This window comes from Conger conger, chromosome 13, assembly GCF_963514075.1.
Source record: "Conger conger chromosome 13, fConCon1.1, whole genome shotgun sequence".
NCBI lineage: Eukaryota > Metazoa > Chordata > Actinopteri > Anguilliformes > Congridae > Conger > Conger conger.
Genome location: NC_083772.1, coordinates 38,646,137 through 38,673,311, shown reverse-complemented (window position 1 = coordinate 38,673,311; position 27,175 = coordinate 38,646,137).

The following is a 27,175-nucleotide window of genomic DNA, read 5'->3' as shown; positions in this document are numbered from 1 at the left end:
AAGGCTACACTGTATATCCCAATGAACAGGAAACTCAGAATATCTCCAGGAAATAAGAGAGCCAAGCACAGCCGATGAGCGTTTTAACAACTTTGGCAGCATTTCATTCCCAGTGTGTTAAATGTGGTGTTTTTTATTATTTTTATTTTTTTATTCTAGTTTACCCAGATGTTAAAACTGGCTTAATTCTCCTATATGCATATTGTTTCTCTGAGGTAATGGAACTTACATTTTCAATATGACTCTGGTTAGTGCTGGTGCAGTTTATGTCAATTTATTTGTTCAAATACATCCGTGAGACTAATGCCAATGTGTCTTGCCTTGACAGCAGTCACTGGTTCCATTCCACCCCACTGGACTATGTTTCACTTCTCAACAGCTGGCTCTGTTAGATAAATGTTTTTGTGAGAATTGTGGGTGCAGCTTGCATGGGCATTTATGGAGGATCAGTAGTGGACTATGGTCATTAGTAGTCTCTGGTTTCAGGCCAGCCCTGGACACATGCTGCAAAAGAGCTGAACATTTCACCTTTCTCCGGAGTCAAAGGTCGCAGACATAGCCGAGCCTATGGCCTTCTAGCAATCCTTTACAACGCCTATATCTCTGCCTCCTAAGCCACACCCAATATGGCTTGGCAATGTGCTGATGAGTGTTGTGGGGGTAGACAGCCGTCTGACTCCCAACCAGGCAACCCCAGTCACAACTCTTTACCTCTGACCTCAGCCACAAGTCTATAGTTGGACTCCTTTCAAATGTACAACCTCTTGATTTATTGCTCAAAGTCTGCAGTAGCCTGTTGTTGGACCTTCTTCAGACTGTGCTCAGCCTCTAAATCATGAGCGTGGCTTATCTACAAGGGCCTAATCTCTTCTCGAGTACTCCTGATTACCTTTTGCCCTTCTCCCCCAGTTGTCAGTTGCAGAAGGTGACTTCCAAAAATATTGGAAAAAGAAAGGCAGCGGCCTGTTGTGATTGACCCAGTTGTATTTGAGGCATGAAAACAAAGACACCTGCTATTGTTGATGTAACGTGACTTTCATGCGACTGAAAATATCTGATTATGTATTTTTCATGCATATGCATGCACAAGATGGACATGTGGTGTAGAGCTTTTGTGTTGGTATTTATTTCAGGTTTGACCGTACGGCAACAGTCGAGGTCTGTGGTTCTCAGTACATCTCTTGTTAGTTGTCTTGGTGGGTTTTCTTTGGTTCCAGATCTGTTCATCTCTAAAGAAGGCAAAATGGATCAACCCAACAAGAAAAGCCATGAAAACATGTTATTCTTTGATGGGGCAGATAGAAAATTCAGTTGGACAAAAAAAAACCCAAGCCAGACATCCACAAATGTTGTCTATTTCATATCTAAGTTCTAAAACCTCAAAATATAATAATTTTTAACTAATTGTACGTTTATCCAATGGTTTGCAAATGTATGAATATTCATGCAACTAATACAGTTGTATTCTTTTTTTAGTTTTTGCTTTGATCATGAATAATTCCATGTGTTGCTTTTGCATGCATGTCTTTCCCTGACTGCTTCCTTTCTGTACAGCAAGTCTAGCCTTCCCTCTCTTTTATTTAATTAAACTGTTATAACTATTTTATTTAGTTCTCATGGCCTCTTTCATTTTTTTCAATGAGTTGCTTGGCTTTCGAATATATCATTACATTTACTATCAACTGATCATTTTAATACGGTTCCCAAGGTGGAGCTAATGTTTGCACCAATTTGATTTGTTGGGTTCAGCCTGCAAAGACATCACAGCTGTGACACTAATCCGCTGGGCCACCATTTTACCTCCTTAAACACAATATGGTTTTTAGGGAAATTCCCTCGCCGCGACCTGTGACCTGCAGTCGAGAGACTGGAGTTGAGCCAGAAGTCAACCTTAATTCCTGGCAAGCGAGTAGTGTATGCCGCCCTTCAATCTGTACTGATTTATATTCGTACGAACAGCTCTGTTCATATGAGACTATTTAGAACGTTTTACCATCCAAAAGCAAATATATTTTTATGTCAGGAAATGAAGAATTATTGGAAAACGTCATATTTATTATTTGTTATTCAGTAAGTTTGAGTGAAACGCAGTTCTGACCCTTATATAAGAATAAGGGTCATGCAAGGGAAATACACTCAAAAAGTGGAATGCCCACAAATGCTTTTGAACAGTTTACAGAGGTTTTGCACTGTAGTAATCAAAAAGATCTTTTCTGTTCCTTAGCTTCGCATTCTCTAAGCAACTGAAGGTAGGAGCATATGAAGCCTGTTGTAAGGAACTAGTAACTGTAGTTTAAGTGTGTTAAGAGTGTTTTTATGATTAGGGGCTTAGCTATATTTCATATAGTGCTGGACGAGTGGCGGCTGGTATAAATGGGCTAACGGGGCTAAGCCCTACCTATCTTTTCAAGAAAACATAAGTTTTTAAATGTTACTCTTGTGTAGGCCTCGTTTGTCGTCTTATTTCATGCCAATAAATTAATTGAAGCAGTTTAGTTTGAATTATGGTGAAACCAAGAACAACAACACCATCTAATGGTCATAAGAAAAACATAGGGTATGACCGTTGAACTGTATTTTAGCTACAGGGCTACTTTTTCTCAGCCCCAGGTCAGCATATTGCAGTGCCAAGTATGTGACATGCTTCATATAGTGACACTCCCCTTCGATTCGTTATCCATTTGGGCTAAATTTATTCAGCCCATTACAGTCTAAAGCATAGACTGTATAGGTCAGAAGGTCTGTGTGAGACACGCCCCTTCAATTTGTTATCGCTTGAGTAACAGTTAGTGAGAAATTAAGGAAATGGCAGGTACAAACATTAACTAGGTGGACTATACTTCGCGAATCATCTGTTTCAGAAGATGGAGGAGGAAATAAAGACATTGGGGACCAAAGGGTGTGCAGCTTAGACAACAGGACAAACAACAGAATCGTAAGTTTTGTGTTTCTTGGTTTGAATGAAAGGACCAAGGACTGAAAGGACTGTAGCTCATAATTCGTTTTTCTGACACGGCAAAACACTGCAGATTTTAAACATTTGTGGGAGAAAATGAGAATTGGAAACTCATATTGGAAATAGCTTTACCCAGCATTGACAGATTGACGCTAACATAACGTTAGCCTGTCAGCTTGATGAAAATAACGTTAGCTAATTGTCCATACAGAGACAGAAAATGTAAAGAAAAACTTTAGAATTGTGGATTGGACTGCTATGGATCAAACTATTTTATCGTTAATGTTATGCCGGGGCATGTTTCTAGTCTTGGTTGACCTTTCTGTTTTTTTTTAGCCGATCACTTGTCTAACACACCAGTCACTATGGTGCACGTCAGAGACAAGTCAAACTGAGCTGCTTGACTGTATGTTCACTGTTGGAAAATAACTGGCTGATGACATATCGAAGGCAACATTAGTGGCTGTGCAAACTGAGACGACTGACGTGGCATGCGTTAGCCAGTGTGTAATTGTGCTTAGGTAGGCTACATTACTGACTCTCTTTAGAGATTTCTCTTTAGTGCACCTACTATACCAAGGCTTGGTTTCATGGTTTTGTTGCTGTAACAGAGTTGAGGCCTATATTGTAATCCTGTTGCTCAACTTGTAGCGCATGGCACCATCAGAGCCATGGTTATGGATTCAGTTCCCACTGGTGCCATAGAGGAATCTATGCGCTCATGCTATTGTAAGGTGCTTTAGATGAACACATTCATCAAATGGCATATTTTCAAAGAAAATGCTGCAGCGTGAGTTATAGATAGGTATTAGACTTTGAATTTGTATCCCTCCCATCTAGTGTCACCACCAGCCACCACTGTGCTGGGGTACCCACAATGCACTGCACGGATGCTGCTCCATACGTAGCACACTTCTATTCCCTTTTTGAAGAACAATACCACATGGTTCTAATGAACCACAACTCTAGCTCTTTCTATAGAACATGTTGGGGTGGTGGGCCAGGTCTGACTGAGGTGGGAGGCAAAAAGGCCGTACGATGTCTAGTGCACTCGTGAAACCAGCACATTTCCCCACCCCCACTGTAGAGTAAATGTTTAGATGGCACACACTACTCTTTCTGCTCTCATGGTTATTAAAATTCTAATCAGATTCAATAAACAGGTTTGCATTTGAATCAGAAATAGCCGTGGGCAACACAAAAGGGATTTGCGAAAGTTTCTAGTTTATGTTGCACATGCAGTATACGGCTGGTCTGAGTCTTCGATCAACTGAAGTTGTGCTAAGAGAGGGGCTTAGCATGAGATTTTAAAAATAAACCCAAGCAAAGTTCAAGCAAAGCAAATACAAGGCGTTAAATTATGTTGAGAGCCGAATAAACACATATATCCCCATTTGTTTTTTTTCTTGAGCGTGTCTGGTGATTGTCTCTTGCAAAATTCGAGTAAGTACTGAAATTAAACAAGTAGCCTACATTCTGTATATATAAGGCAAGTAATTAAAATCCAGTATAAGCACTGCATAGAGAAATTAGATCGATTGAAAATACAGATTTTTTTCATATGATCTCTTTCATATAATATTTTTTGCTGCCTCTTTCACAGGATTCGGGTGGTACTGTTGATGGAAAATATGGATATATGTGCACAGTAAGAGAAACCCAAAAATGGCTTGTGTTCTAAGAAGACACACAAGATTGGACAGTGAAAATCTTGCCATTATAAAATTCCCACAGGGAAAACCAAAAATAACAAAATGCAATGTTGTCATTAGAAAATACCATGACACTGTTTGTAATGCAGCTTCTCAATCATTTTGCACTGCCAAAAATACTATTTGCAGGGGCCAATTTCACATACACAGATTAAGCCTAGTACTAGACTAAATTCATTTTTGAATTGATCTTTTTTTCTCCAATTAAGAAAATATTAGCTTGTTTTAAGTTTTTAGCTTGAAGTATAATTTTCTTACTGCATTGGCAAATCTTGAAATGAGTAAAACTTCCTTATGTCATTGGCAATATTTTTGTATCATCCTTTATTTAGCAAAACATTTGAAGTCTAGATACAAGGCTAAGATACTAGTTTTTTCGGTGTGCCCACATGTTGAATCTTTTGTCAAATGTGATGATGGCAATAATGCAAGTGTACAGCTAGGTTTCCTACAAATCATTAACCAGCTCCACATGAATGGAGTTACCCCAATAAATGAATTAGCCTGTCTAGCATGATTGCATATGAGTGTGAACTAGCCACAGTCCAAACTGGATTAATTTCACTGTAGATGTATCAAACATCTGCTTGGGGATTTGATTTTGAAAGTGTGTTACCACCAGCTATTTTTTTGTGACACGGACTGCTGCAGCTGATCTTAGTTTTAAGTGTTGCGTGCGAGTGCTAACTCCATCAAAGCGACGGGAGCTTCTGGGGCGACACACCCATGAGTTCGGTTGATTCGAGGACCAAACAGATTTCCGTTGGAAGGGAGATCACGGGCGCTCATTCCAGCGTGCTTACAGCAGCACAAACGGTGGGCATGAATGAAGGGGCAGTGGCTTTGATTTTCTGTTGTTCTTTAATTTTGAGAGGGGTCCGTTGAGAGGTACCAAGACACCAGCGGATATTTCACACCAAGGGCATTCTGTCGGTAGTGTTTTACTTTAACTGTTCAGTGTTATATTAGTTTTGTATTCTGTGTTGGTGTTGCATTAACTTTAACCCCACCATATTTCACCTATGGGATGTCTGCTCTGTTTTTCATAGAAAGTCAAGAACATTTTAATCCCCACTCTACTAAATACTCAAAGCTCATAAGGTGGTAGGGGTGTCAACTCTGATGGAATTCACCTCTTTGGCTTTGGTCTGGAGCCAAGGGGTTGATTGCTTGCTGGGAGAGGGAGAGAATAGGGGTTTATAGATGACCTAGGGGAGAGAGGCATCGTGGGTGTGCACTAGCGGCTAGAGTTATGAGAGAAAACAGCGATGCCAAGCTTTGGTCTTTTTCTTTTTCTAAACTTGAACAAAACTATCCCATGGTGCAATGCACTGGGTTTGAGCGTTGGACACCATAGCCATTTGTACATTTGTAATGTAATGTAATGTACAGCATAGCCATTTGCTATGCTCACTGTTTTTAAAAAAAGACACTCAACAACAAGGATAAAGCACAGTTTTGTTAAGGATTGAGTGTTGTACCTTGTTGTTAAATCCAGCTAAGCCAGCTTGACTGGCAAGAAAATTGAGCTTCAATAGCTGGCTATGAGCTGGTCAACCAGCTAGTGCTGGTAGCTTGTCTGAGCCGGTAGCTGGCAAATGGTCATGGACACAACAACCCGTCTCAGTTTAGAACATGTACCCTTTCCACAGAGCTCCCATTGAACGAAGGCAGCACATGCAAGTCAGCAGCTGTGAAGCAGATTACAGGTTTAATCAGAGTAGTCAACGAGTGAACGTGCGCCTTTCAGTCAAAAGTAAACGCTGACTTTTTTCCTCAGTCCCCGCTGTCAGGCAAAAAGCTGGCACAGCACTTGAGCAGGGAAATGAATTTGCACATGGTCAGATGAATTCATCAGGATGTCCTGTCCTCTGTCTGCCAGAAGTGATGCAAACATGAGCATGTGAAAATGTACGGCCCCCCCCCCTACACACACACACACACACACACATTAATTGCGCTTTCCACAATAATTAATTTGCAGGACTCTGTGCCAACAGATTTACACGTGTTCTCACGCTGTGGCAATCGGTGAGGAATTACGCCTGATGCCTATAAGCAAACTGCAGACAGAAACGGCTCAGTTCTGCCTTTCCACAGGTGGCTGCTATGTATAGAAGGAAGTCCGCTGAATGTGTGTCGGAATTCTGTTTTTGCGAAAGCTAAAGCCTCCTAATCCCCCGAATCGTGCTCTTTTTAAAAGCGAATTATCAATGGTAGTCAATGAGAAATCCTCACTGACACAGCACAGGGCCAGCAGATGACATCTCTTTCTCTCCTGAATGGAAGGCCTGTTGTGCTCTTGAGAGAAGCTTCGAAGCAAGGCTATGTTATTTCCTAAGTCAAATTTATGAACAAATCCCAACTGTAAAATCCAGCTATGCCAGTTTGACCAGCGTGAAAATTGAGCTGGTCAAGGTGGTCATAAACTGGTCTAGCTGGAAAATGGTCTTAACTGGTAAACCAATGTCGAGCTGGGAGCTGGTCTGAACTGGTCAACCATCTACCGGCTGTTTCACAACCTAGTTTGAGCGTTTTTTTGTCAACAGGGATGTGATTGCAGGCCACACTGAATCCTGTTCCTGTGTGGGTGGATGGATATGTCAGTTGGTTTCCTGCTATCATTAATTTTGCAAATGTATGCTATACTTTTTTGCTATTTCATGGGAAACTGAAGAGGATAATATGATATTGAATAATAAGTCTGTGGTATAGTGGCATTAGGCCTTCTTCAGCATGCCAAAAGTTTTTATTTATTTATTTATTCTCATTACTTTTGGCACGCTGAACAAGGTCGTCTTGCCCAAAGTATTTCAATTTAATGATGAAACATTTTTCATGGTAGTGCGGTTCATTACTGACTTCATTACTCATTACTCATTACAATGCTTGTGGGACCAGCACCCAGGTACATTTCACACTTTGACTTGAGAGTGTTTCCTTTTGTAATTTTCTGTATAGTGACAGTAGCCCATTTAGATTCAAAATTCAGCCCCCTGCTTTTGGGCCATGTTTATAGATGGTTGCTAAAGAGCCATGGAAGGCTTCCAGTCACATTGAAGACCAGAGCCAGAGGCCACTTTATCTCTCTTTCCACACCTGCGTACCAATGGCTTTAGGAACATGTACAGATATTAATCATATAAATGTATTGTAAAGCCTTTCTGTGGATTATATCTGCATATATGCATCACTGTAAATTGGGTTATTCACCAACGCAACATATTTGCCGCTTCACAACCCAACATAAAAAATGCATGCTCTTATTGTTTCCCGTTTTTTGAAAAACTGGCACAATAAAAATCATTTGTATTGGTTGTTCATCCCTCAAAATTGTAGGTTGGCAGACCTCCGATAAATAATGTACCAAAAAATCTTTTTTATCTCTAGGCAACAATTCCTCCAATGTGAGGCTGAATTGACGACCCAAAGACAAATTGAAAGCAAATTGAAAACAGTCAGCTGTGAAATATGCAAAAGCATCTTTTCCAGGGAGGGATCTCGGAGACACGAGCCGCTGAAGCCACATGACTACAACTGTATCAGAGGAAGTGGCTTAGAGGGAGAAGTTATGCTTAAAGTGATAAATGCAGTGATATTGTGTTGCACTGTGGCAGTAAGGGGAGTAAAGACCAAGAACATATGTGCTCCAGAATTTAGACTTAGGTGCTGAGTTATAACTGCCAGTCTAATCCTTTACACTTTCACACCAACTTTTCGTAATATCGACCACCATGACCAACTTTGCGCAAAAATAACTCAATTTAAATCCAAGGCATCTCCACAGATCCTGTCATTGATTTTGAGACATACATGCTTTTTACAATTTTAGAGCTGTAGATTTTATTACATTTGAATTTGACCTCAAAATGAGAAATTTTGACAATTAACCTAGGGAGACACATTGCTAACATATAAATAAGGCTAGCTTCTCCATGTTTGAATCATTATAAAGTTCTCAGCGAACATGAGAACAAGGAGAGACTTGAATGTCAGCAACGTCACAGGCACTGCGGCAGCAAGGCAATGTTTGCTACCTAGCTAGTCATACATAGACAATGATACCTAGCTAGTCATACATAAATGGTAAATGGTTGGCATTTATATATACATAGATAATGATACCTAGCTAGTCATACATAGATAATGATACCTAGCTAGTCATACATTGATTAATCAATAAGTGTTAAACGTTATATTCCTGTAATCGCATGTCTTGCTGAAGCTGGAATGTTTAAACATAGCTAACGTTAGCTAGTTGGATTACTGTAATGTGCGCTATGTTAGCTACTCGGTCCTAGTCCTCACACACTGATCCTAACTTAAATTAATGATACTGCTCCTCGATACAGAATCAGTCAGAAGTTCTGTTGATAGGGTGATGCAAGATATGTGGTCCCAAATAGGATACATGGGCATGTTGGAAATTAGTCATGATTCAGAAAAGTGCCAAATCTCAAAGTATATTTCCTCTGACATGTATGTATATGCAAAATTGACAGTATTGAAAATTGTCAATACGCTACTCTAAGATTATGATTCAAACAAAGTTCACTGTTTGAAGTGTAGTAGACATATACTGTACAGGGCTGTAGCAGTTGTCAAAGATCGGCCCTGATACACATTAGTGGAGAGCAGGTTGATGTTAGCGTTAGGGCTGATCAATTTAATATCCTGTCTTTTGAGGCTTTCACCAAATGCAAACGTTTCACTTAAAACATATTTTTTGTGATTCATTAGAATTTAGTTTGGAAGAACTGTTTCATTTCAGAACTACAGTACCTTGTAATATGTTTTCTGCATAACTTTGTTAAGGTTAGTTTAAGCTAAGATTTTATATTCTGTGTTGGCTTGTTTTAGCTGTCAGCCATTAAATCCATTTTTTTATCTAAGGAATATTTTGCGGCACACTAAAATTCTGTTTAACTCCTTTAAAGCTCATCTTTGTTCATGGAGTGTGCTTATATGGATGTGAAACAAATATACTGTCCAGAGCTTAAACACATTTCTGCTATACAGTGTTGGGGAATTGCTGTTGGTGCAGTTGCTGTTAAACCACCACTGGTGCTTAATATTGGACTACTAGAGCTTTGACTAACATCCCCATTTCTTTCTGCTTTTGATATTTAATATTGGCAACAAAAAAAAAACCTGAACCTGAAAATCCTAACAAATCTGACCCTCCTCCAATTTAATCAGGTTGGATAACTGCTCAGTCTGAATGTGTGAAGGTTGGATAAGTGAGGGATTACTGAAAATAGAAGCCATACAATTAAAATAAACTGAAGGTAACGCACTTTGCTGATTGACAGGGCTCATATTCAACATTAAGTGAATATTGGACTACAGTGTTATCCACTCAGTGAGCACTTTTTTTGGTATTTCTTTGACTTATTTTTTAGACTTCTTAAGTCTTCAGAGATGCTCTTCTGCATATCACTTTTGCAATGTGTGGTTATTTGAGTTACTGTCACCTTCCTGTCACAATTCTCTGCAAGCTCTAGAGACTGTTGTGTGTGAAAATCCCAGGAGATCAGTAGTTTCTGAGATACTCACATCTGGCACCAACAATCATTCCGCGGTCAAAGTCACTTAGATCACATTTCTTCCCCATTCTTACATTTGGTCTGAAAAACAGCTCAACCGCTTGAACACTTTTCAAGTTGCCCGTACCTAATAAAGTGGCCACTGAATGCATATCCATTGGGTTAGCCTTTATAACATGGACTACAATGTTGATTTTCACAGAAGCCTGTGTACATAGTCCACTGGTGTGAAGAAAAATATTTTTCTACACACCAGTGAAGGAGAAAAAAATGGTACAGTACACCACTGGTGTGGAGTATTGGTACTACTGTATGAAACAGGGAAATGTAAAGAGAATATATTATTCTTTTCATAAATCACTTCAACCACAAGGTACTGCAGCACTTGACTTCAGCTGACATGTTAGCATTGGACCGGCATCAGGAACCTTGATGACGGCTGGAGCCACAGCACAGTGAGTGGAGGAGAGAGTGGAAGCTTCGTTTCCAGTGAACATTTTTGTGGTGAAAAGTCTGTGAAACACCCTCTAGGCATCCAGGTGAAAATCCAGCTACATTTGTAGGTGAAAAGTGAAAGTGTTTAACCTGACTTGGACGTAGCCAGGCTGTATCTGGGACAAGCCTGAGCTATATTGGGGCTAACCTAGTCCATTTATGTCTAGATTTTGACTTTGGCTCACAGGGTTTCAACAAGGATCTGTGGACAAATACAGCTCCTGGTGTTGGGACATGCCTCTCAGGAGGGAGAACCCCCTAATTATTACACATTCCTTCCACTGTGGTACAAAAAATGTACGCCACAGATTTATTTCACATGTAATTTTAAGGACTATGAAAATGAGATGGCAAGTTGGAAAGGTAATAAAATGGCAAAGAGTACCAAAGGAATGTCCCTATGTCCCTATCTTCCCCAATCCCAAATTCATGACTGAAGGCTAGTCTAACCCATTAAATGATTATGATTATTTTTTAATGATAGAAGTATCAGGAGAATTCCTGGAGGCCAAACATGACCAACTTATAGTTTCCATGGTGAGGACCACAACGACGCCAAACAATGGTCTTTGACACTGAAGCATTTAGACGTCCTGATGACTGTGCACTGCTGCCTTACCTTGCATCACTCAGGCCAAGAACCACGTTCTCACAAGAAATGGGAGAACCAAACCTTCTGTACCTCCATTGTCTTCTCACTAGCTCTGAAGTCAACCAAGAGACCCAGGGGCTTTTAATAACCTCGAGCAGCAGCCGAACCTCTTACAACAATAACCACCTGACACCACCTGGACACTGCATTGTACAGCCATGGGTCATTTGGTTTTAATGCCCATTTGAGCTCATGGTTCAAATAGCCTTAAGACTCGTCCACTGTCTCCTTGTGCGTCCTGCTGAACATATGTTCAATTAAGAGCACAGATTATTAGCTTGCTTTACTGGTAACACCTGCCTCCTCCTGACTTGTCATTAGAGGGCATTGTGATGTTCCAAAGCCAAGCTCCTGCACAGCACAGCACAGCACACCATTTTAAAGCTGCCATAAAGGACAGGAGAGGAGTTTCCAAATGATCCTCATCATATATTGCTGTTATTTCTGCTCCTAAAACCAGCTTTTTCGAACAACATTAATGACTTGAGAATTGAGTGAACTCAGCTAGAGAGGTCAAATGTTCTCAAACACACATGCATGCACATAGATGCACACTCACACACACGCAGAACTTCAAACACACATAATAAAAATGGTTATAGAAATTTATAATGAAAAAACATTTAGGACAGAACATTACATGAGGACATATGCAGTTACTTTTACAGTCAATAAAACCTCATCAAACATATTCTTATCTCTTTATTTTTTTACGTGGATGAGTCTCTTGGAGTGGGCTATTTGAACCATGTTCTAGCAATACATCAATTTCACAAGAAATAAAATCTGAACACTGTAATTTGTAGTTATTGATGTAATTTGCTCATGAAATTGCTCTTCAACCTGTATTTTAGGGTGCACTATAAATCAAGCACAGACTAACACTTTTGACTGTAGAATAAAAATAAAAATCTTGCATGAGAATTTAATTTACATTCCTCTAAAAGAAAATAATACCACATGAAACACAAGCTCACTTCAGAGAACTTCTTTGAAGTGAACTGGGGGGAGAAAAGATCCTTGCAAAAAAATTATCAGACATGCTTATTTATTTGCTTATTTATTGAGAACATGGCATAACGCACTGTTACAATGTTAAAAACAAGAATCAGATGCGTTCACTGTAACTTTATACCTGGAGACTAGACCATAAGTTTTTCATGTATTCAGGATTATTTGTAAGTAGAGTTTGCAGTCATGGGTACCTCAGTCACATTCACTGTTTTAGTACAAGTTACCAGACTCTCACAACGGCTCTCACCATTTCTGTTTCGACTGTGTAATTGCTACTGCTCTCCAAAATTCAGCCCAAAACATGCTGTTTGCCAAAAATTATCATCGCACTTTGCTTTGGTGGTCGCTGGTAATGACAGAAAGGTTGTGTTGATTTGGGCAAGCTTGACTCTCCCCATTAGCATAAGCCCTGAATATCACAGGCTGTCTTGGAATCTTAAAACCAAACATTTTTAGTTTCTTAGCCTCGGACCAACTTTGACTGAAGGCCAGTAATCCATTCCATTCCAATGCTACAAAGGAGAGGTTATTCAATTATATTGCATGGTGTATTTTCCTGTTAGTGCAATGATAGACATCCAGCTAATCAGACTAGGTAAATTACCTTATCATTCATCAGATCCTTAATGTCGTCCAGATCCCATCTTTCTCCTTTTAAGAACAGATGGCGCTGTTCTCGCTAATACTAAAGGCCTTGGATTGACCTCTTTTGCAGTCTCCTCAGAGGTTATGTATCTGGTAAAGAGATTGTTTTTTTGCTAAATTTCCAGACATAAATGTCCAACATTGTTTCATGGCTGTTTCATTGAACTCCCTGAAACTTGACATTCCTGCTTATTTTATGAATGAAGCGTCTATGTGTATCTGAATAGCAGTGTTTTTAGGAGAGCTTCCATATTCAAGGCCAAAAGACCACCTTTGTTGTTTCACATTGTGGGGCAGAGATATTACCACATCACATGCATTTACATTTGCAATGACCAACAGACCCCCAAACTCATCCTAGTGAGGTCCGCCAGCCTAACAGGGCTTTCCCATGATGTATTAAAGCAAAAAGTTCTTCAAACTCTGGTAGTTTTCCATTCCTGGGATCCGTTGCATGGCTATGAAGTGTTCATTAGATGAAGTTGAAAAGTCACAATCTAGTGTTTTCTTTTGAATTGATATTTTACATCTATGCTAATTCAACCTGTGTCCCTTTACTGCAGGAAGGAGAATGTCACGTCAAGATGGTTTCCTGCCCAAGGCCATCGCATTCCGCTGATATATTCTCATTCATACTGAAATTGAGTTGCTTAGTCTGCTGTCATGTCCATGCACCGTCCCCCAACCTGTAAGCCCCATTAATGAGGGGACAGAGGGCATTCATACTGTATCTCCCCCTTTATTGAGCAACAAAGCAATTATTGTAAATGTCAACCCCAAAAATCAGGCCATCGCTACTCCACACATTCTCAAATGAGACCTGGGTTCTGTTCTGCCAAGCGGGATTACCGAGTTAGCCGGATAACTGCTTCGAGTAAAACAAGGACCCTGCCAAATCTGGAAGTAAAAAATAAAAAATAAAAAAAATAAAAGCTGGTTTTACTAGCTCAGTAATCCTGTTTTGTCAAACAGGCCCCTGCATCAATATCTCCACTTGTGTGCTTTTTGATTTATTAAAAAAAGGCTAAAAATGGGAAAAACGTGTCTCCTTAACGTCGCCGCATGTGGAGCACACAGAGGAAAGGAGGAAACGCACCGTGAACAGGAGATCTTCAAAAGGCCAGTGCGAGGGGTCCTGGAGCCAGGGAGAGGAGGCTGCACCTCCCCCACACCCCAAACCTACCCCACACCCCCGTATGTACAGGGGGGTGAGGTCCGGCCCTGTGAACTCCTGCCAGGATTTCCACGGATGAGAGACGTCGGGAACACGTTAATTTAGTTTATTTCCAGCGGATGGTTTTTTCCCCCTCCATTTCCAGTACTCCCTCCCTCTATAGCTCTCTGCAAAGCCGATGGGGTGGTCATGTGACATGCAAGCAGGCTAAAATAGAACTGAAGAAGAGACCGTAATGACACAGATAGGCGTCCAAGTGGCTGTGAGCTATGTGTGTTTTCTGTAAAAATCTTTGAAATCTGTGAAAATCTTACTGAAACTGGCAGTATTAAAAGTCCCAACATTTAATAAGTCCCACAATATGTTGATCCATATGCACAGAACCATACCTTGCTTTCCTGTCTTCATTAAAGTAGTGCACCTCATTGGGTTTTAGAAATGTGCTTTATGAATAATAAAATTAATGGAAAATCAGAGAACCTGATCACAACATTCTCCATGCGGCCCCTGCCTGTATGCAGCCAACTGCAAGAATAGCATTGCTTATACTGGATAGGAAATCTCTAGAAAATAATTGAATTACAACTAATTATTCATCTGCCGCCAAAGCAAATGTTCACATTTCTCAACCACCAACCTCCAGATCCAGAAATACTACTAATACAGCTTTCACACACTATTACTGCCCCAAACGGCTCAATAAGCCTCAATGACCATTGACATGCTGAGAATGGGATCAAAATATACAGGTCACCTTTCATTAATTGGATTGTTTTTGTAAAAAGATATCCTAGAACTCACTGATCTGTGCAAGGTGAATATAATATCGCGATTACTGCTCTTCATTGGGTGTATCTTCCCTGCCTCCAGTACTGCCATCTAGTGGTTCATCTCACATCACTGCAAACTCTGAGAGGCACAAGCCACCACAATTTGGTCTCTGTGAGAAAATATGTGATGAGGTCTAAAAGAGGTAGGTTGCTGGTTCAAAAACAAGGTGCAGGAAAGCCACTCGCCCACCCATTTGACCTCGGGTTGACCCGGTCATGGGCCTTGTGTGACCTTTGAACTTTGCTGCACATATGGCTCTGTGCTCACACCACCTGTTACACACATACAACTATGAACATTTACCTACAGCTCTGTAGCGTGTACATGTTGTGTTTTCTTATATTTAGTGCATAGCGGCTAACAAATTCAGTCTGTTTTTATGAATGATGATCACCAAAGGCTGCCACTATGCACCCGCATGCCCTGACAGGGAATATGAAGGACAGCCTTCAGGCTAGTGGCTAAGCTGCTTGACTGGGACCTAGCACAGCTGCAATAACATCAGTGCAATTGTTGGGCCCTTGAGCAAGGACCTAAACCCCCATTGCTCCAGTGGGGATTGCCCCCTGCTTAGTCTATTCAACTGTAAGTTGCTTTGGATAAATTTGTCAGATAAATAACAGTAATACTGTCATGAACTGTAATAGCACTGTATATTGTAATCGGTGAATATATATTGTATGTAAATAGAGCTGAACCATTGAACAAGTTAAATGTCACCACATGAAATCAACACCTTATTGGCAAAACATCATTTACACTGTCAGCAACGCGATAAGGTGCACAAAGAGCAGAATGAAAGTTATGCAGTGTGAATGAAAGTGGGCCTGTGGAGGGTGTTGATTTGTCTCTCAAGGGAATTCACCCTTTGCAATAACAGTCTTCTTCCCACGGGCCAAAACTGCATTAGCTTTTATGGCGTTCCTTCCAAGTTTTCATTATAATTTTGTTATCCTTGGATCTATATATTTGGATTAAAAGTGTGTGTGTGTCACAAATCCAAAAATGTCATCCAAGAAGATTTTTTTTTTTTGGGTGTAGTTGAATACAGTAATTTTTATAGCATGCCATGAGCCAACTTCACAAACTACATAGCACTGACATTAAGCATAGTTTTTTTTTTTTACCATCCCCCCATATAAAAAAATAATTATGGCAGGCAAATCTATTAGACTCCAAATGCAAAGCAGAACTCTATATTTACCTAACCCAAATCAGCACATTTTCCAGAGCATTGAGACAGAGGGACATTTCTTTCTTTTTTTCCTCAAGCATTCATGCTACAGCCTTTCACATGGAGAGGGGTGAATTACATTGTAGCCCCACATTCTTCTGCATGAAATACATAAAGGCTAAAAGGAGAAGAAAAAAAAGATTCTTGATCCATTGAACTCATCCATTCCATTTGAACTGCTTCATAATGCACTGTCCAAATGAATCTCAAATATCTGCTTTATTTCTAAATTAATATATTGAGACAGCACTGGTTCAGGAGATTCAGCTGTCTACCCTTGAGCAAGTAGAAGTAACAGCACAACATGCAATCAGCTCTATGAACTTTGTGGTCCTGCTCATCTCCCCTTACATAGTCTGGGTGGACAGGGCGTTGTAGAAGTAATCACGGTATGAAATCCCCCATGTCCGCTGAAGCCTCTTGTAAACAGAGTGCTCTGGACACAGCTACGGGAAGGCAGGATGCTTTAACGCCTTTAGTCTCACTGGCCCAGGGCATTATGGGACATTTATGGTAATGTAAGTGTTGTTTTCACGGCAAGGGTCCAGCGAATCAAATGCATAATAGTTCCTAATTCCAGAAAAGTGCAAAGTGAGAAAAACATCAATAGAATTTTGATTGTTCTTCGAATTTCTCTCCAGGAATTATCGTTGTTGTCCGTTTCGCTGTTGCATACTTCTACAAAAATACTTGTACATAGGAAAGGTATTATCTACGTTTTGTATAGGCAATGTCAGTGCAATGGTGACAGGCAACAAAAAATTAATTTTACGATGTCTACTTACAAATAGAGTACTTCCAAGTAATCTCTTTTCTGAGTGAATATTTCTGAGGAAGACGGTGACAGCACCTTTGACTCCACAATTGAGGGACACGTGACCCCATTTTATATAGCATCTAAATACATTCTCAAAATATTTTATTATTATTCAGTACACTTATGAATAAGGAGCCCGCCTGCTTTTGAATTATAAACAACATGTGAAATTGTGGAAGGTGTCTGACTTGTTGATTTCGGTATTTGACAAACATTTCAATCAATGGACCTCAATGAATATATTAGTATACAAGAGGGTATTATTGTCATTATTGTGCTTATTTTTATGATCTTCTCGGCCTGTTGCTGTTTGAGGAGAGTGCAAGGAGAGGGAGGTTGAGACAGAGAGGTGGGGGAGGGTGACATGCTAGATAGTGTTGTATAGTTTAGTAAGCAAAATGCAGTAGTTTACCCCTCATCAGACACGTAATATCATTTAGTTTCCACGTGTCCTTTTGGAGTCTCTTTTTGGAAAACTGCCAAGACATAGCTTAGAAAAAACTATGCAGAATGTTCATTTTTGTGGATATTGTCATTAAATTTGAAACAGGATTTGTCCATTGTGTTTCTAACCGCATCAGCCACAGCCACAATAATCCGCATCCATTCAAAAACATAAAATCTTTTCCATGAGAATAAAAGCTTCCTCTTTCACTGTGTTTGGGCTTCTGTAACTTTGCTTTAGGAATATGTAGAGCAATTCTGAAAACAATCCCAAAACTTTTCAGAAGAGACCAGGATTATGCCGGTAGTAAAATGGTTCAAGAATAGTAACAATTTTATTTTGGTATATAATTTTCAAGCTTGTGTCAAGAAAGGGGTCGATACTTAAAGTTTAATTCTCTGTTTGAAGTAAACCCAGAGAGGCTAACACATATAACATCTGTCTCTATGTTTCCTTTTCGTCTCTGTTCAACCCTGTCTGTCATTCTCCCATATTTACGCAGGCATTTCAATGGCTTTTTAAAGCTCCTAAAAAGTACATATTGACTGGTGGAGGCTGCCCCTATTGCCAAATGTCCTGACTTTGCATTTACTGAGTATTTACTGTCAGGCTCCACTGGCAAATTTGAGTTTGAGCAAAGAGTTGCACTAGAAGAGAGATAACACACACTAGTTTTGTTATCATCCTAATATCATGTCTAATTGTCTGTTGTATGTTGTTGTACCACTGTAACTAAACTGTATCTCAGGAATATGGTCGCACCTGAAGCTTTATACCTAAACTCATAGGTGGCGTTATTGCCAATTGACAACAATTACTGAGCGAAAGGGGGGAAAATTACATACATACATTTACTGTACAGCCTTAGTGGCAACCATAAGAACTTATTTATTTCTTTTCTGGATCACCACACAGATGAATAAACAAGTTATTGCAATGGTATGAAGCCTGACTGGTTATCATTGGCATCAACAGGATCACATTTCAATGCCACAGACCTGGGCTGAAATCTAATCCTTGTTGCAATATGAGCAGGCAAACAATCACGTAATAGGTAAATAATGTTCGAGTGTCACTTGTCAAGACAATTTACACTTCAGAAAAGCATACAATTAAATGTGATCTCTATTCTATGGTATTATTATTGTGTCACTGTTTTGTATTATGTGGAAAGCAGCCAAGTTTCTGGTATTGAGGATTGTGTATGTACATGTAAATTTGATAGAATCAATGAATTCATTCGCATGCGGATATATTCTTTAAACACACTTTATCACGTGTGTATGTTTTCCACCATAGACTAAGTGGTTATTTTGAAAGATAATGCCAGTTTTTGTTCACTACGATCTACGATGATATGCTGGGGTTCTTTTAGTGATCAATGACGGCTGAAACCATATGTAAGTAACCTAAATGTCTTGCAGCTTGTCAAAGCACAGCCCAGACCCTTGGGGTTTTTCGAAAGCGAATGAAATGATAAACAGACAATGGCAGATGTAAAGATGGCCTATACTGCATGAAAAAAAACACATAAATTAACCATTTAAATCATATGCATGGTATTTTATACAAGTAGATTCGGCACACAATCAGTTGCCCTTGGGTGAAAGAGGTACTATCAGGTCTGCCTGCAGTTAGAATTTAAAATGAAAAAAAGAAAAGAAGTTGAAAATATGAAAGGACCATGGATCATTTAGTGGAATCCTTGTGAAGTTATGGGGAAAACTGAATGTTCCAGGCATGACATGCTATGTTTGCAGGTTGTTCCGGGGCAGTCTGGGACAGTGCCTTGTGTTGATCTTAGGGGATCACGCAATGCTATGGCCACTCCGCACGTGTCTTTGGTCAGTAGCCCTTTGGGCCCCTTGTGCAAATAGTATAGACTATTTGCACAAGATGACACTGATCGGATTCTCGCCGTACGAGTACTGCCATCCTTATTTCCGGTGGGAAAGCAGAAGTTTGCCTGTGTTGGTTAGCTAGGGAATGAGCAGAATAAGAGCAGACAGGGTTTGTTGATTTTTCCATAGTTTGTGAGGGCAATAGGTTCAATGGATTGGACTGCAGCCTAGAATTCAATCAATGCCATCTTGTGCAAATAGTTAATTGCAGTAGCATACCGTTTGCACAATAAAACAGTACAAAAATCACTCAGTGCAAATAAAATAAATAAAATATGTACAGAATGAGGTAGCACAATGCCGCTGCAATGGTGACAGGCAATAAACTGTAGATAATTTAGATAAAATGTATTGCAAAAGCTTGCAAAGTAGTTGAGTGAAAATTATCAAGCGAGTGACCACAGGCAATGAAGCATGGCATTATTATTTGCATTGCTTTGTTGATTTTTTATTTGTTCATTTTAATCTTGGTACACATTTTGTTTCTTGTCAGAGTACAGTTACCTTACCACTATGCCACAATAGCCCCAGTACATTCACCAGGAACTTACAGTTTATGTCCCATTAGTAAATACTGCACACAGTGCTTGCGAACGCACCAGGTGATTGACTTTACTTAGCATTTGAGGAAAAAAAGTTTATTGCTTTTTTCCTTAAAATTGGCAGCATGCTTGTTGCCCTGGCTATTGTTCTTGGCCTCTGTTAATCATGGCGATAATGTCTCACAGGACTGTTACACAATACGACCTGGCATGCCAGATGTGTAACGTTTTTTCATCATAAACCCGTCTGATTGCATCGAATGCATTATACGGCATTGTACCTTACCGGGTAAGGTTTTGCAGCAAATGGTGTCATAGACTGAGTTGTTCTTTTATAACGTACAGCTTTGTCATATCACAGGCTGTCAGGCTGCCCTCTCTCTGGGGCACCCATGACACTGGGCTTCAGCTTTTACTCCAAGAAGAGAGGTACCTGTCAGGGGTAATACACTGTGGAAAAACACTAAATATATGGCTCTATTGTGCCATAACCATTAATCACATCTTATATAAACTTTTATGGTTCACTTCATAGTGAGGAAATCATAAACAGGCTGCATTCTAACTTTTTATTTTATTTTTGTTTTTTGTTTTTTGGCCAAAAGCTTTACGGTAGTGAATGCCCTCCTAAGGAAAGAGCAACATCTCGTGTTGCTCGCTGCATATCTCCCAAAGGAAAAGGAAGCAGAGCTGTGCCATAAACAAGCATCGTGTTTAGTGTCCGCTTCTTATTATGGGAAGATATGGAAAGAGGAAATTAGATCACAGAAACAACACTGACTCTTCCCTACTTACTGTATACTCAACCCAGTTTATATTGCACGCAACCCTACACTGAAAAATGTTTGGTGTTAAAGAAACTTTGATGGAGCACATTCACCGCTGTAAATATACATTCAGTGAGCATTGTGTTACTTGGGGACTCTTCCTTGGTTGAATCCACTCTAAACATTTTATTGTGTTGTTATACGTATGGTTACATTTTGGCACCAATGGAAAATAACACTGTTACATTATTGCAACTGCAAATAAAACAGAATTTGTCAGGAAGAACAAATTTCATGATTTCATTGTGAGAAAATGACTTGGCCTTGACTGCCATTGTTGTGCTCGGTCTTCACTCAACACAGTTTGATTGTTTTTGTCCAAATAACAAGCTACATATCACACATAATATCAGTCTAGTTTATCTGCAGGATCTTGTTTGAGGGTGACAACTGTGTTTAACATACACTCAGTGAGCAATTTATTAGGTACACCCGCTTATTAAACATACAATAGGTAATTTCAGACTTTTAACTGTCAATAGAGGAATTGCAGCAACAAACATGCCACAACACTGTTTATCCCACCGCTTCTCTGTAAACGTGCTGACATTGAAATGCCATTGGCTGTGGCAATTAGAACCAATTTTCAACCAATGAGATCAAATTTTTGTACAGCAAAACAATGTTTTGGTACAGAGTGCAGGCCCATGAACTGTATATTTTGAAACCCGAATTTATTGACTAAAAACACTGGCAGAGGGTTAGTCAACGTGTCAGTGAGCCTTTTTTCAATGATAGGAAGGGATTTACAATGCTCTTGTAACAATGTTTTAACACAAAAATCTTACCTATTGGACCATTAATGCAAATATTGAATCAGCCAATCATGTGGCAGCAACTACATGCATACAAGCATGCAAACGTGGTCAAGAGGTTCAGCTGTTGTTCAAATGCAAATAACCACGTATTAAAACAGTAGTATGCAGAAGAGCATCTCCGATCACACAATGCAGCAAACCTCTAAGTGGATAGGCTATAGCAGCAGAAGACCAATAAGTTAAAAAAAAGTCTAATAAATACCTAATAAAGTGTTCACTGATGGTATATTTCTTGTTTTTATTCTCATAATCATCATCCATATCACTACATACAAATGTGATTTGATGTCATATTTTCTTTAGTTTCAGTTCCAGTTGGCCACACAATATAATGTGCGCAATGCAATAATAGGTAGCAGCAGCATGGCATGCCGCATGCCCTAAAATGATCATTTTCAGACACAGGGGAAAGCAGTCACAGATAATCAACGACAGATCGCTCGGGAAGTGATTTATTCGTGTTGCGGGGCTGAAGGGATGTCAACACCTTGGCGGCCGCGTGCGTGCAGTCTGCGCTCCGCAGCCCGGCGGTACGGACGGACGGACGCATACGTGGCGTCACTGCCGTCTGATCACGGATTCTCACTCGACCTCTGGATGGCTCGCAAGTGTGACGAGTACATTCTATTCCAAACAGCTGCACTACGCACTTCGCTGCTGACTTTACGGCCAGACGTAATACCCTGTCGTCTCCAGTGGTGAAATAGTAGCTGAAGACATTGTCTGTGCAGCGCTGGTGTCCCAAGGAAACCTTGAATGTGTGCACTGAGGTGCTGTAATCCAGCCGCGGATTTAGTCGTAGGTTAGGGTTTCCAGAGTTGCACAGGCGAAGGTTTTCTGTAAGGTATTTGAACAGGTTAATTTATGTGGTAAATCATTTTGCGACCAACTGGTATACGTTTCATTGAAATCCCGTGACATGGTGATGTATGTGGTAACCCTAACTGCTGGAATTGAAAAAATAATGTTTATAAAAGGCTAATCACTATGTGATTACACTTACTGAAGTAGAGAGCTTGTGAAAATATACTTTATTATATCTGATATTTTTTTCTTGTCAATACTCTGATATAGGAAAATGTAAGAGCTAATTATGATATATAAGATATGGGCACAAGCCATGTTTGATGAAACAATACTTTTTTGAAGATGTATTGTCTTATTAGATTTATTTATGTTTATTGAACACCATTGCCAAACAAGATAATTCCTATGCCAAGTGCAAGTCTGTATCTTGGATGAAAGATAAAGACAAAATTAGCAGTTACAAAACACAGTGTTTTCTGATTAGATATCCACATGCAGTTGTAATTATATGCTTATCTCCTGATATGCTTTAAAACAATGGATCCCTGAGTCATTTAAGTAAATATCTTAACATTCTATGGTGGAAGCTGAGGAGGTTAAACAACAGACCTTATGGAGTCTCTCGATAAGCTACCACTGAACCCGAATATCATACAACTTGCTACAGTGGTGTGTTTCTTAAGGGAACAATGTACATATTATACTTCACGCAGAATAAAGAAAATAGCTTTTCTATCAGGCAGAAAGGAAAATAATCATCTGAAAATAACTGTTACAGAGCCAGCAGCTCGGGCTAGCAGCCAGGGCATGGCACCCATTTGCTCAGCCTGTGTCACAGAATCACAACAAATGGAGAATAATTAGAGATTTAAATAGCACAGTTTTTTAGGTAGATCAAGTAAGGACTAGAGACAAATTTTAAGGGATTGCACAACTCTAGTGTATAATTTATCTTCTGAATTATGATGATCATGTGTGATTTCAAAAAGAATAATAAAAAGTACAGGTCAGCCAATAGTTCATTTCTTGTTAGTAAAGCAGTCAGAAGGTGTTCTGCCAAAAATAAAGACAAATACCTGTCGCCTACTGTTCCGTGTCCAAGGTTCCTGGGTCTTATGGCCAAAGTGGATAAGCAGCTTTGGCAGTGATTTTTATTCCTGGTCCTGGCACGCCACAGGGTCTGCTGCTTTTTGTTTTTGCCTTAATATCAGAAACCAATTCAGATGCAAAAAAACCAGGCTGGGTGTGTTAACTGTAATTAACTGGTTAAAATGTTCAATTCAGCACCGAGTAACGACAAAAACTAGCAGACCCTGTGGTCCATCAGGACCTGCAATGAAGATCATTGAGCTACGGTGTGAGATGTTGACTTTCAGCAGTTGACTCTTCCCAGAATGTCCACGCTAACCAGTAGGCATCTTCAGTGGTCTTGCAATTTGCAGTGAGTAGCTTGTACTATTGTCTAACAGCCACATCATGGTTAGATCCAGAACATTGTTTCAACAATAGGATTTCATGATTTCATGTTTTGGAGAATATCAGGCAACAGTCAGCAGAGTACAGAATCTCACCACACATTACTGTGCGGTGAATACTTTGATCAATAAGAGACCCCAGAACTTCCTGACCACTGGCATCCCCTGTCAGCTGTGCTTCTCTCTGGGATTAAAGGGGTACTTGATTTATAAAGTAAAAATAATTTAGTACTTGAAATGGGACAAATTATGAATGTGTGTTTTCTTTTCTTCCTTTTTTTACTCTGAATATGTGAACATATTTTTAAGTTAAATCTCATTAGTGCAAAATTGAGACCACATTTCATGTTCTGGCAATATGTCCTCCATCACTGGAGTCAACGAGGCGAATGGGGTCAGGGAGGTGTCCAATATTCCCACATGCTACAATGAAACTGCTTTGAAATTACAGCCATCATTTGAAGGTAAAACAAAACAGTCACCATACCCCAGCCAAGGGTTCTGTCTTTAGAAGAAGCATAGAGTACTTTTATAGTAATATTATTGAATCCAGCAATCCTTTTAGCTTTCAAAATATCAAAACCATGAAATGGAAACGGATGCAACAGGCAAGCAAGATTAACAGCAGGGACCTGTTACATAAAGCAGGATAACGGAGTTAGCTGGATCAATGCTTTGTGGAACAGGCAAATAATCTTAAATTAGCATGTTAAAGAGGCACAGATGCTGTTTATGTGATTTTAAGCCTGTTTTCATGGATTAGAAATCTGAATATCTTGTGTGGTCGAAATGCAATTGCCTTTTCCATATTTCCAATCTTTATGATATTGGGATGAGCTACAAACAATAGGTCTTTACTTGAATAAAAAATCTTTAGGTATTTGGAATGATTACACTATATATCTCAACATTCAGTCACAGTTTGCTTGAAGTGAACTGTTGGTGCACTACTTGCACAGTAAAATAAAAAATCAATATGTTTTTTTAAAAATGTTAAACCATGTCAATTATGCAACAACTTTCTTATGTTGATTACGAGTGCAATAGAAATAGAAACGCTGCCAGTCAGAATGCAAAGATAAAAAACAAATACATTTTCTTTTTCTTTACTTTCTTTACTACTTTTTCTTACTTGATAATAAATGTTTGTGTTTATATAAAGGATGGGTTTTGTTGATGGGCAAGTAAGTGAACCATCAAAAGAACTGATTAAATTACCAATGATTGTCTGCAACTTTTCCCAGTATCAACAGTATGCATGTACACAGTCACATATTGAATTACAGTGAATTCAATGTTGGATTCAAATGAATTGAATTCAACTCATTAGTTTATGTGAGTCACATATAGTTGAGTGAGATTTTACTGGGTATGGCATTTTACTGGGTATTTTATTATATTTTTCTCTTGCAAATGATCGGAATCTGTAGTATTTTATTAGACCAGTGAATGCCAAATGGTTTCATTTTACTGTGATGCTCTATTAAACACTAATGATGTAAGAATTTTGATTTCACAAACATATTGAGTTAATTATCAAGAGTGTAATTATCAGTTATCACCATAGCTGAAAGCAGCAGATTGATATGCATCCAAATATTTATATATTTCTGAAAAAAAATACATTGTTTATATTTATATAGCGCCTTTATCAAACGCACTGTGCAATTGATGCTTCTCATTCACCGATTCATACACACACAAACGATGATTGTCTGCCATGCAAGGCAGCAACCTGCTCGTCAGGAGCATTTGGGGGTTAAGTGTCTTGCTCAGGGACACTTCGACACATCCAGGCTGGAATCAGCCCTCTGACTACCAGACGACAGGTCTTACCACCTGAGCCAATGGTAATGGCCTGAGTAATTGCGTTCATCAAGGTTCTTGGTTTGATTTTTATACAGAGATTTTAAAACCCCTTATTAGATTTCCATTTTAATAGGATACTGATGAATAATAAAAAAGTCAGATCTATAGCATTTTGGTATAGCATTTTTTGCAAAAAATGTATTGCATTTATGTCCCTGAAAAGGCACAAAAATTGTTATGTACGGCTCTGAGAACCCAAACGCAGACCACAGGATAATCCAAAATTGTTGTTTATTAGTCCGAAATCGTAGCCAGGAGATCCAATACAAAGACAAAAACTAAAGGCAAAAGAATAGTCGAAAACAGGCGAGGGGGTCAAAAATCCAGAAAATCAAAAGGCTAAAGTACAGAAGGGCGAAGGCAAAAATCGAAATCAGAAAACAAAGCAGAATGTCAAAAAACCAGAAAAGCAGAAAGGCAAACAAAACAAAAGGGCAAGGCAGGCTCGGAAATCAAAAGGCAAAGGGGTGTCTATCAAGAATCTCAAGAATTAGGCTTACGAAGTATTCGGCACTAAAACTGATCAACGTTCTGACAAAGAACACATACATGAGGGAAGGTGACAATCTAGGCAGGGTTAGGAAAAAGGTGGGCTAAACAAATAGACAACAGGTGTTGAAACATAATAGGGTAATAACATAATAACGGGAGGGAGACGAAAACGCGGACTGGATGCACGTAACAAAACATGTAAAACATACGGCTCCGGATTAGGGAGTAGACATTTGCATAGCTTGAAGACGTAGTGATAGTTAGAGACAGGTGCGAACACTTCGCTGAAACTAAACAAGTAATCAGGGATAGCAAAGGGAGGCGGAGTTACAGAACAGTGCAGAAATACTAAGAGATTGCGTTAGTGAGTTAGTTACGTGAATATTTCTTCTACCCAACAAAAGTGATTGTTAGTTAGTTAGTTAGACAGAAACCTAGATTAGTAGTAGTTAGTAAAGAATCATGCTTTACAACATTTAACTACCAAGAAAAAGCAGGAAGTAAGAATCGGGAGTTTTAGAAGGAATGTTGAAAACCCGAAAACTACCGTAAACACCCGAATAGTGGGACACGCAGACAGGGGAGTGACTAGACTGGTAAACATTCAGATGCAGACATAACAGGGGATGACAAATGAGAACTGTAATAGAAAACACTAACCAATTTCAAAAAATGAATAAATAACAAGAATAAACATAGATACATACAGGACAAATACAGAAACATTACAAAAATAGATTTTATTGAAGCTGGCATATTATTTTAAATTGTTCGATAATGTATTGTGGTTGGAGTATCTCAGAAACTGCAGATCTCATGGGAGTTTCACGCACACTAGTCTCTAGAGTTTGCAAAAAATGGTGCAAAAAAACGAATAAAATCCAGTAAGCAGCAGTTCTGCAGACAGAAATGCCTTGTTAATG